Source organism: Coturnix japonica, chromosome 2, assembly GCF_054131305.1.
Source record: "Coturnix japonica strain WE chromosome 2, WE-NBRP24, whole genome shotgun sequence".
NCBI classification, from domain to species: Eukaryota; Metazoa; Chordata; class Aves; order Galliformes; family Phasianidae; genus Coturnix; species Coturnix japonica.
The window spans coordinates 68600913-68611672 of record NC_140664.1 but is presented as its reverse complement, the minus strand read 5'-3'; the positions used below and the strand labels follow the sequence as shown (position 1 = coordinate 68611672).

Genomic DNA, 10760 nt, shown 5'->3' with positions numbered 1-10760 from the left:
TTGAAACAGGGTCAGATTCGCAAAGGTACCAAAGTGGTCTTGTCCTATTCTATCAGTGAAATACACCAACAGATGTCTGGGCAAGTCCTGCCTCAGTGGGGTCTTGGGATCCATACAGCATTAGGCCAAGCTGCTGCGCTTCCTGGTGTTGTGAAGGCCAGCACAAGGTTGGGCTAATTTGAGGGAGGAAGTTCTGTCAGAAAATGTGAACCAGCAGGAGGCCCAGTCCACAAGACAGGGACAGTTCCTGTCTGTTGCACTGCTGCTTTTGTCTGAATTTATGCCTGCCTGGTGCTGGGACTGATGTTGCAGCAGGTAAAAGATAAGATGTCTACGAAAGACTGTCATTCTCTGGTGGGAGCATGGATGTCCTGAGTAAGTATTCTTTTTCCCTAGACCCTCTAAACCTCCATTATCCCCATCCTGAGATCTACTTCTGCCTTCCTGCTGCTGCAACTGTAATGCAAGTCCATCTCTGAAACTTAAAACAAGGTGTCAGAGATCAAAGGCAGAAAGACCTGGAGTCCAAAAAGTGCTAAGCAGACCTGGACTGACTGGGAGTGTGTCACTAAAGCAGTGTCATATTGAGATGGCACTGATATTTAAGTTTGGCTTTACTTGGCATTGCATACAGTGAGATTCATGGCACTGCAGTCATCTGAAGATAACACATAGCACATAACATCTGAAGATAACACATACGCTGAAGGATAGACCAAAAGCACTCCACAGCATGAGCAAAAAGACAAATATGCTCATTTTCAGATCTACTTTGCAGTTTACAAAGCTTATTCTAGGCAGTTTGGGACTAACTTCAGCAGTGATAATAAATTCCCTTTCCATGATAATCTCTCCCCACTCTACAGTACTCTGTGATATTCTTATATCTTATATAAATTGCAAATGTTTTCGCTATAAATTGTTATTTCTGTATGCTACAGAAGTGAAAAGGTGGTGCAAATTATTCTTACCTTAATACTTTTCACTTCTAAAAAGGCTCTCTGCACAGCAGATGCTGTATGGCATGAACCTGCTTGTGGTATACTGTATTTTGTATTTCCATGGCTGTCAGAGTGCTTGTCTATTGTCTTGCTTACCTGGTACCTTCTATAATGCCTGAATTTCCCTAGCCTCAGGGATACTCTGATTTTCAGCTGGCTGCTAGGGATTTCAAAGGCCCTTTTATATTAGTGATTTGGGATTTTTTGGAGACATTGCATCTGCGCCCAGTACATCAAGCCGAGAGCTTAGGGTGGCTAAGGAATTAAGTTGACAGCCTTGTAATGTACATGGATTCCTCAGCCTTCGTAAGAAATAGGACAATTATGTTTCTCTACTGCAAGAGGATAAAATCCTGAGCGTCTGAAAAACAGATGCTCTGCTGCTGCAGCCCTCAGGCCACAAAGTTGGGCAAAGAACAGCACAGGCGCGGCTCACTGCCTGCCTCTGCAAGTTGTTTACTTGCTGGCCGCTCTAAAGCACGGCGGTAGGAAGGCAGAACGTGCTGAGGCAGCAGGCTTGACCTCTCCACCGGGTGAAGCTTCTTCACCCACCTCACGTGGCCCCCACCGGTTCACCCGGGACCACGGCTGACTCACCGTCTGGGAATCTGGAGTAGGCACTGCCTTTGTAAAAAAGCCGTGCTAAAAACTTGCTGTGCAAGATAAACAGGGAAAACATGCTGTTTGGCACACGCGGGGTTCAGATGTTGACCATTGTGTTCCCTGGGAGTTAATCATCACAGGTCAGCCCTGCCTTTGCAGTGGGAGGGAGGTGTGCTCCGCTGCTTGCTCAATATTAAGGAAGCAGGTGCAGCAACAACTCATTGTTGTAAGTATTTTGTAAATGGGGAAACTTGATCTTTTTTTTCCCCCTTCGGGAAGCAGGAATGAAGCTGGGTGGTACTGGTGCAGGTGGCACGATCAGAGGTACGGGTGAGAAGCATGACACCTCACCCAAACAGCTGATGTTTGTCCTTGCACTACTGCTACTCCCTGTGTCTGCCAGATTCAAGACTGGTACAGCTATTAGCCCTTCCTCCAGTTACTGCTTCACCAGTTGAGGAATTGCCCTGAAAATTTCTTTAAGGAGGTATGTTGACAGAAGGTCTCACAGGACAGATCTATTGTTTCACTTCTTTTTTCTCTCCTCCATTCCTCGGTCCTTTTTTGTACTGCAGCATTTTAGGATCAAACCTCTTGATGGCTTTTGCCTCACAGCCCTGGTTCTGTGAGGAGCCTTGTCATCAGGAGACAGGCCTTCCATCCCATCTGATGTTAGTCTGCAGAGGCTGAAGGTGACTCTTTGGTGTCTCTGAAATGGGCATATTCTATGTTTTCCTCCCTCAAATTAGCCCATATCTACTGTGTTCGTTAGGTATGTTATGTTAATACTGTTGCCGGTTTAGCCAACTTAGCTGGCAGTAGGTTAGGGATCTTTCTAAGAGATTGAGCTCATCACATAAGGATAGAAAGGCAGTACTGATGTGCTGATAACCCACTCTGATCCTGTTCTGCAGTTGTAGGAAAGGCTTTTTTGTTTCCCCAAAGTTGACATTTTTTGTGGAATGAGAACATTTTAGAGGGGAGAAAAGGACACAACAGCAAGATAGTTTTGCAGTCTTTTACGAGGTTTCTTTTTATTCTAATCTAAATAATTTGCTACTAAGTCCATCTACAAGAAGGGTCATAAGGAGGATCTGTTGAGGTACAGGCCTGTCATCCTGGCCTCAGTGACAGGAAAGTTTATGGACCAGGTCATCTTGAGTGTGGTACAACCGGAGGCTTAAGACTAGTAGTAATGGGTTAACAAAAGGCAGGCCCTGTTTAAGCAACCTGATTTCATTTTATGATCAAGTGACCTACCTGGTTGATGAGGGAAAGGGTGTTGATGTAGTCTACCTAGAGTCCAGCAAAGCCTTTGACACCGTCTCCCACAGTATTCTCCTTGGGAAGCTAGCACCCCGTGGCTTGGACAGGCAGACTCTTTGCTGGGTAAAGAACTATCTGGCTGGGTGGGCTAAGAGAGTGCTGAAGGTGAATGGGATAAAACCCAGCTGGTGACCAGGCATGAGTGGTGTTCCCCAGGGAGTCAGTATTGAGGCTTGTCCTGTTCAATATCTTTATTGATGACCTGAATGAGGGCATTGAGTGAACCCTCAGTAAGTTTACAGGTGACACCAAGCTGGTAGGAAGTGTTGATCCACTTGGCAGTAGGATGGCCCTACAGAGGACGGGATGGATCACTGAGCTGAGGTCAGTGGAATTAAATTCAACAAGACCAATTGTCAGGTCCCACACTTTGGCTTCAACAACCCCAGGTAATGCTTCAGGCTTGGGGCAGAGTGGCTGGAAGATTGTATGGAAGAAATGGATCTGGGGGTGTTGGTTGACACTTGGCTGAATGTGAGCCAGCAGTGTGCTTTTGGAGTTGAGATTGTAAAAATACTCTGAGTGGAACTCCTTCAGTAGCACTACTCACCATAGGTCAAAAGGCCTTTACATAAGGCTTCATTGCCTGTGGCTCTACAAAAGTTGGGGACAGCATACTGCTTTTGTGAACAAGGAAACAGAGATGAAAAATGCTAGTAAGATTAATATACAATGATGAGCTAAAAACCATTGTTCACAAATGGCTGGTAATGTAACACTACATTCTAAAAAACAAACAAAAAAAATAAAAACCCTGTATTGACAGTCCTATAGTACTTTTCTGTTGTCTTTCACAGAAGAAGATGTGGAACATTTTTGCTTAATTACTTGCTGTATTGGACCAGATAGCTGTACTGCCATCTCTTTATCAAATATCTATGTAACTCAAGTTTCTTCAGAGACTTTGAGTTGATCACCAAAATGAATGGTAAGAGTAACAACTTACATACCTACCATTGCCTTGGGAATCACGGCAACTGGTTGGTAGGAGACACCAAACCTCATTAGGTGTAGCAGCTTTTGTAAGAGCTGCAGCACTGTAAGGAGTGATGTACTAGCTTTTGGTGTAGAGTGGTGGAGGAATTAAGAAGCTTAGCTCAATTAAAGAGGTTATTATTATTATGTATTTATTAAGAAATTTAAAAGATGTAATTTCTTTGGATAGAACAAATATGCAATGTGATGCAAAAAACAAATGTTTTCTATGTTTGTTTGTGCATTTTGAATACAAGAACTGCCTAGAAAACCTAGAGTAGAGCTAAGATCCTCACTGTAGGAGCACAGAATTGTAGAACTTGACAGTATTTTATATGGTTAAATGGAACATGAAAACTGATCATTTTTCTACTAGGTGTGACTTCTCAGAGCTGCCAACACATTTGGCCCATTTAGCAAAGCGGCGGATGCCGGATTTGGCCCTTTGGCAGTCAATACTACTCGTATCTTTTTGTGCAGCGATGGTCATGCTTTGTTAGCTTTGTTAGCTTTGCTTCATAGTAGCGTATTTTCCTTTTTATAGACCATGTAGATTGAGGTGTGTGTATTTAGACAAACTAAAAAGTGTCACATGGGGCTTGTTCAATGAAATAAGCTACCCTAGCCTTTTGTTTTCAATGCATAGCCATTTAAGCAGTTGGAATTTTATTAGAGAGTCCCAAATTCACTTAAAAAGATATTATCTGCTTAAGATCAGAAAACAGGCTTTTTAAAGTAAAATTTATTTAAAAGCAGAGAATGATGAAGAGTATAATCCTTGGGATTTGTCCGCAGGTGCAAATCAAATCTTGAGACTCATGAGGCAGAAGCTGTGTTTTAAAAATACTTATTAACTTTAAATGAGATTTCTCTTGCTCTCCTGCTGTTCCTTCATTTGAAGTTCAGCAGTTTGGACTGGAGGAAGCAGATTACCTGTTTTGTGTAACAGATTTCTTCATTTGTTCTTTTGTTTCTTGATAAAAATTGAACAACTTTCTGAAGGACATTTTAATCCAATATTTGGATTAAGAAACATCTGAAGAAGCCAAACTTAACACAGAGAACAGAGTAGGATGTGAATCTAAATCTCATTAAGGTGTAGCAGGTAGATCTACATCTGCCATAACTGGTAAAGAAAACTTCTCCAAGGATGAAAACAAATATTTCTTTCTCCATAAAATTAAGAGGTTCAGATGCAGGTTTATAATTTCAGTACTTCTCTATGAAAAATTTAGTAACAAAATGCTACATAAGCTTATCTGGTATGACTTATTCACTAATAGAGGAAAAATATCTTTGTATTTTCATCTCTGTATGCTGCAGTGTTCTAGTTCATATTTTCCATAAAAATAAGAAAACACAACTGTAATAAAATAATAATTAAAAAATGGACCAAGATATAATGCAATCTGAAATAATCTATTTACAGTTATGTTAGAGGAATGATCTTTAGTTGTCCTTAGTTTTCTTTAGATTGTTCAGCACCCTGAGTAAAAATACAGTTGTTTCCATTGTGATTAGAGAGGTTGGTCAGGTGATCAGGCAATTAAACAGAGGAGATGTTCTTACTGAGATGACTAATGGGCCACCTCCAGTAGATCCTGCAGCAGTGGCTACTGCAGCCTGTTCCTGGAGTGTTACTCACTGAGTGGGAGCAGACTGCCTGAGCTCTCCATCGTGTCTGTGGGAGAGAAAGTCTTTTGGAAGCTGTGTATGTGACAGCTCGTTTAACCTTGTGGGACACCCAGTGAAAGTATCTCATTTCACAGCAGGCCAAACTCATTTTATATTTGGTAAACACATCTGGATATCCTTGATATTTCTGACTGATACTCAAAAAGTAAAAATCTTCTGAAGTAAACTTGATATCTATCTTGATAACTATCTTAACAATTTCCTCAATTAATACACGTATATACATATGTACAAACACACAGTACAGTCATGTTGTAGCTTTATGAATGAATGCATGTAATTTTATTTTTTTTAAATCTGCCCATTGGGTTATATTGTTTCTGTTTACTGCAGTATCACAAAGGCTGTCATTTTCTAATTACTTTCAGCTTCTGAGTTAGTTATCTTGTAGGTTTTTTTTTCCTGTTTTATATGTTGGTTTAGAGCACATTAACAAAAGGCTCAAAAGAGCTAGTAGTAGGCATATTCAGAGGAGCCTTCCACAGCAAAGAACTGGCAATGGGAAAAAGTAATAAACAATACACACTAACAAACCATCTATGGGTTCATTTATAAACCTTAACAGGGAACAGAAATCTGTAAAGCCAACATCAAATCCTAAGACAAAAGCAGGATGTAACTTCCTGCTTGGTACCTGTTTCCGATGAGCTCAATCAGATTGCTGCTAATGGAATTTCCTTCAGAAAAGATATGGGGAAGTGTACAATTACTGAGAACACTTCAGTTTAAAGGGATACTCACCACAGGTGTTACTGTGTAGATTATGAAATGCTTGTCTGATTGGAACAGCATAAATCACAAGCTAAATCCTGTACTGGTTCTTTACCAGTTTGCTAACAGGCAGATGCTTAAGAAATATAGAATAATCCTTGAACTTTGAAAGCATATTCAGAGACATATATCTTATCACATCCTCCCTTAAGCCCTCAAAATTACTCGAACTGGACAGTTTCCAGGTAATTTTCCTCAAATACTAGTTGTGAACAAGGAAGTGTGTCCTGCTTTTTTTTTTTTTTTTTTAATTTGGCTACAGTCAATCACCAATGTCAGCCTAGAATATAAGCTACTTTAAGTCTACAATTTCACATACCCTTCTCCCCTAAAATACATACATATGTATATATGTATATATACGTATATACATGTATTAAAATCAACAAAACAAAAAAAAAATCTGCCAAAACAGAAAAGAGATGCTCACCTTTAGTAATGAATAATACACATCATACATTTGTAGCAGAGCATGTACTGTCTCTCTATTTTTCAGAATAGATGTATGAGTCTTGAAGTAGATGCTGAGGAACGACAAAGGAGAAAGTGTGCATCTGTGCTACAGAAAGATGTGCTACATCCATTCTGCTTGTAGTACTGTCTCCTAAATACACAAATTTTGCGCTGTGAACAATTCTGGAGCTGGCTACTGGTTAGCAAGTAACTATATTACACTCTCATATTTTAATTCTCTCTATTACCATTATCAAGGTGTTTCTTTTGCTATATGATGAAACATGATAGTGGCATTCAACTAAAAGCTTGTTTGTAGAACTCCAGATCTAGTTTTGTTTTGTTTATTTTTCATGATGCTTTTTAGTTTTCCATCTCCACAGTGCTTTGCACAGAGCACTCAGCCTTTTGAAAAGTATAATACAGCTACAGCTGTAGAGAAGGAAAGCGCTAAGAGCGAAGACATAAATTAAATGCTAATCACACAAAAATGATTACAATTAGATAATATACAAAATGAATCCATCTCCCTTGAAATTAAATCAAAATTATTTAAAATCTCAATATGCAATCACAATCAAAACAACTTATAAAATGATATTTTAATTTAAATTGCTTAAATGGAATGCTTTGGTGTATTCAACTGGCAGATAGGCATAGTCCCAGTACTTGTATAATAAGCTACTTCAGTTAGATAGTAATTAACTTTTTAAATTTAGTAAGTATTACAAATTGTCAGTTGCTTTCTAAGAAGTGTCTAGAGAGGTGATTAGGTACTTTTGGCTCAGGATAAGATAACTGTAATGGTATGAACTAATACTGGAAAGTTTTCTTTATTCAAAGTGTGATAAAGCTAATGCTTTTAAATATTAGTGACAGACAATTGCTCCCTGTCATCTTTGTAGTGTTATATAAACTTGCTGTTGATTTGTGGCTAAATTTTGAATATAGTTTAGGCTGAATCAATTTTCTACAAGGTGTTATATGAGTAGAAAATCAGCTCCTTTTGATTTATAGTCCAAAAGGGAGCCAAGAGCAAAGCTTATAGAGCTGCAACGTGGATTTGTAGAAATGGCTTGAAAGCATTATGAAACTGCCATAAACTTTCAGGTGCATATATATTTCCAAATCCTTCAGTATCCTTTGAAGATCTTGTCTTGGATACTGTTTTGCACCAGCACGTGTTAAAAATGGCTGAACAGGGAGATATTAATGCTGGAAAACTTTCTGACACACCTGATAATGAAGGGCTTTTAGAAATAATAAAGAGATTCCCACACACTTGAGTGGGCTTTTTTGCTGTCATGAACAAGGTCTCCTCCATTTGCACACTCAGTTCCTGAGTGCCTCATGGGTAGGAATGAAGAGCAGAGCTGGCACATCTTTAAGGAAGCTTTTCTCAGCATGCAAGAGCTCTCCATTCCCAGGTGTAGCAGGTCAGAAAGGGAAATGAAGAGACTAGCATGGCTGAAACAGGACCTGGTGGTCAAACTGAAGAGAAAGAAGAAAATGCACAGGGAGTGAAAACAGAGACAGATACCATTGTAAGAGTATAAGCAAACTGATAGACTGTGTGGGGTTTGTGGGGTTCAGGTCAGGAAAGCCAATGCCCAGCTTGAACTAAACTTGGCAAGAGGTGCAAAGAAGAACAAGAAAGTCTTCCACAGGAACCTCAACTGGAAAAGGAATGTCCAGGAGGGTGTAACCCCCCCTTGCAGTGAGTGACACAGGCAAGCTGGAAACTGTAAATAAAAGGAGAAGGCTGAGGTATTTAAACAACTTTCTTTCTTTGCCTTGGTCTTCTCTGATAACTGCTCACCACACAGTCCTCAAATGTTTGGTAGGAAGAGGTTGGGGATGCAGTGTCTGTTCTATTGTAAGCAAAGATCAGGTTCATGACTACCTGAGAAGCCTGAACATCCACAAGTCTATGGATCCCAATGAGATGCATCCTGGAGTCCAGAGGGAATTAATTGAGAGTGGCTAAGCCTCCAGCAATGGCTCTGGAGTATCTACCGCCATGCTAAATACAGGCTCACAGACCACAGTGTAGGCTAGGTTGCAAGAGAGCCAAGGTGCTTTTCCAGCCCAACCTCGAGCTCATAAAGCGCAGTCAGCTATGAACCTGTGTGTTTCCAAAAACCCTCCTACTCTTTGAGTTTACATCATTAAGGCCATTTGCAACTAGAAAGCTTTTACAAACAATTACTTGCTTTCCCCTCAGTTTAGATACAAGGGTATTGACCCAACAGGGGCACCACAATGTAGGAGGAATGTCATAGAAGCACTGACGAGCAGGCAGCATCCAAAGGGGAGTTCCAAAGATGCTGAAGGATCCAGAGGGCAAGGCGTATGAGGAGCAGCTGAGGTCCCTTGCCTTGTTCAGCCCAAAGCAGAGGAGGCTGAGGAGAGGACTCAATGGAAGCCTGCATCTCCTCAGGAGTGGAGAGGAGGGTCAGTGCTGAGCTCTGCTTTCTGTTGGCAGGGACAGGACCCCAGGGAACGGCATGGGGCTGCGTCAGGGGAGATTTGGCCTGGGCATCAGGGAAAGGTTCATCATGGACAGGGTGGTTGGGCACTGGCACAGGCTCTCCAGGGTAGTGGTCATGGGCCTAGGCTCTTTGCTATCTTCCTCAGTGATGCCTCACCTTGAGAACAGGATCAAAGAGCTGGAGATGTTCAGCCTGAAGAGGAGAAGGCTCTGAGGTGACCTGGTAGCAACCTTTCAGTAGAAAGTGGAATAAAGTCAAGATCAGTGTGTGTATATCATTCAAAGGGAGTATAAAAGAAGAAATTATTTCCATATAAAAAACTGTAAAGGTGGAATTTTCTGAAGTGTTGCTGCCTGAAAATTGGATGTGGATAGCAGTTAACTTCACTCTTATCTGAGCAAAGTGTGCGTTCAGTATTCTTTTGGGGCACAATTTTATGGTTCAGTTGGGCAACGTTCTTTGGAAAAGCCAATGGAAAAACAGATCATACACATCAATCTTTGGTCATTCCAAGATAAACTACATTTCTGTTTGGGTCCTGATGGTACTTGTTTTTAATGAAACAGTTGCAGATTTATACCTGCCTTCTAAATGTCACACTGGTCAAGTACAGTGTGTTTGAATTGTTGAGTACCATTCAAAGCACTGGTGCTTCAGAAATGAAAAGGTATTTTTTGTGCAATTCATGGGCTTAGAAATGTTGGCATACACACTTCCATAAGAAAGGATTTGGTTGCTATCTCTTATGGAGACACTGATTCTAAAATATACCATCACTTCCCTCCCAAAAAATGACAGCTATATGTAGGATGTTAGTTATTTTCTTTTTTTTTTTTTTTTCCTCTTTTCTTTTCTTTTCTTTTCTTTTCTTTTCTTTTCTTTTCTTTTCTTTTCTTTTCTTTTCTTTTCTTTTCTTTTCTTTTCTTTTCTTTTCTTTTCTTTTCTTTTCTTATCTTTTTTTTATTTAAGGAATTCTTCTAAGAAGTGATAGACAAGATCTACACAGGCAGGAAAAAGCTTTATTTGGTGGCAGGTATGTTCTGTGCTGCATTATATTGTACCATGATCTCACTGACAGTAGCATGGCTTTGCTCATCATGATGACTACAATTCAGTTTCTAGGCGAATGTTCCTTGAAAAAACTGAGCTTCATAGCAAAACAAGATGGGAAGCATTAAAAACCTCTTTTGATAGATATTTTTCTTCTCTTCACCTGCAGAAAAGCTTTTACTGCTCTTGAGCAGACAGACATTTTGTGTTGTTTTAGTGACCTCTCCTTCAAAGTGAGTCCTCTGTACTTTTTTATCTGATAATGGGAACACTGCAGTAATAAGTGGGGAACTGCAGTAATTTTATGAACACGCTGTGTAAACAAGTGAGATGATAGGAAATGTAGACCAGCTGAGGCCCTGCCTAGTGATAGGAAACGCACACTCGCTCTCTT

The 10760-nt window shown here is 40.3% G+C and overlaps 1 long non-coding RNA gene across 1 annotated transcript in view; it reads left to right on the top strand.

The window, feature by feature from the left end:
- The first annotated feature begins 1706 nt into the window (after window positions 1-1706).
- The window catches only part of LOC107309736 (uncharacterized), a 99208-nt gene continuing 90154 nt past the window's right edge, over window positions 1707-10760 (top strand). The window contains exon 1 of the long non-coding RNA XR_014943527.1: window positions 1707-1830. This is a non-coding gene — a long non-coding RNA (uncharacterized LOC107309736). The remainder of the gene's footprint in view (window positions 1831-10760) is intronic.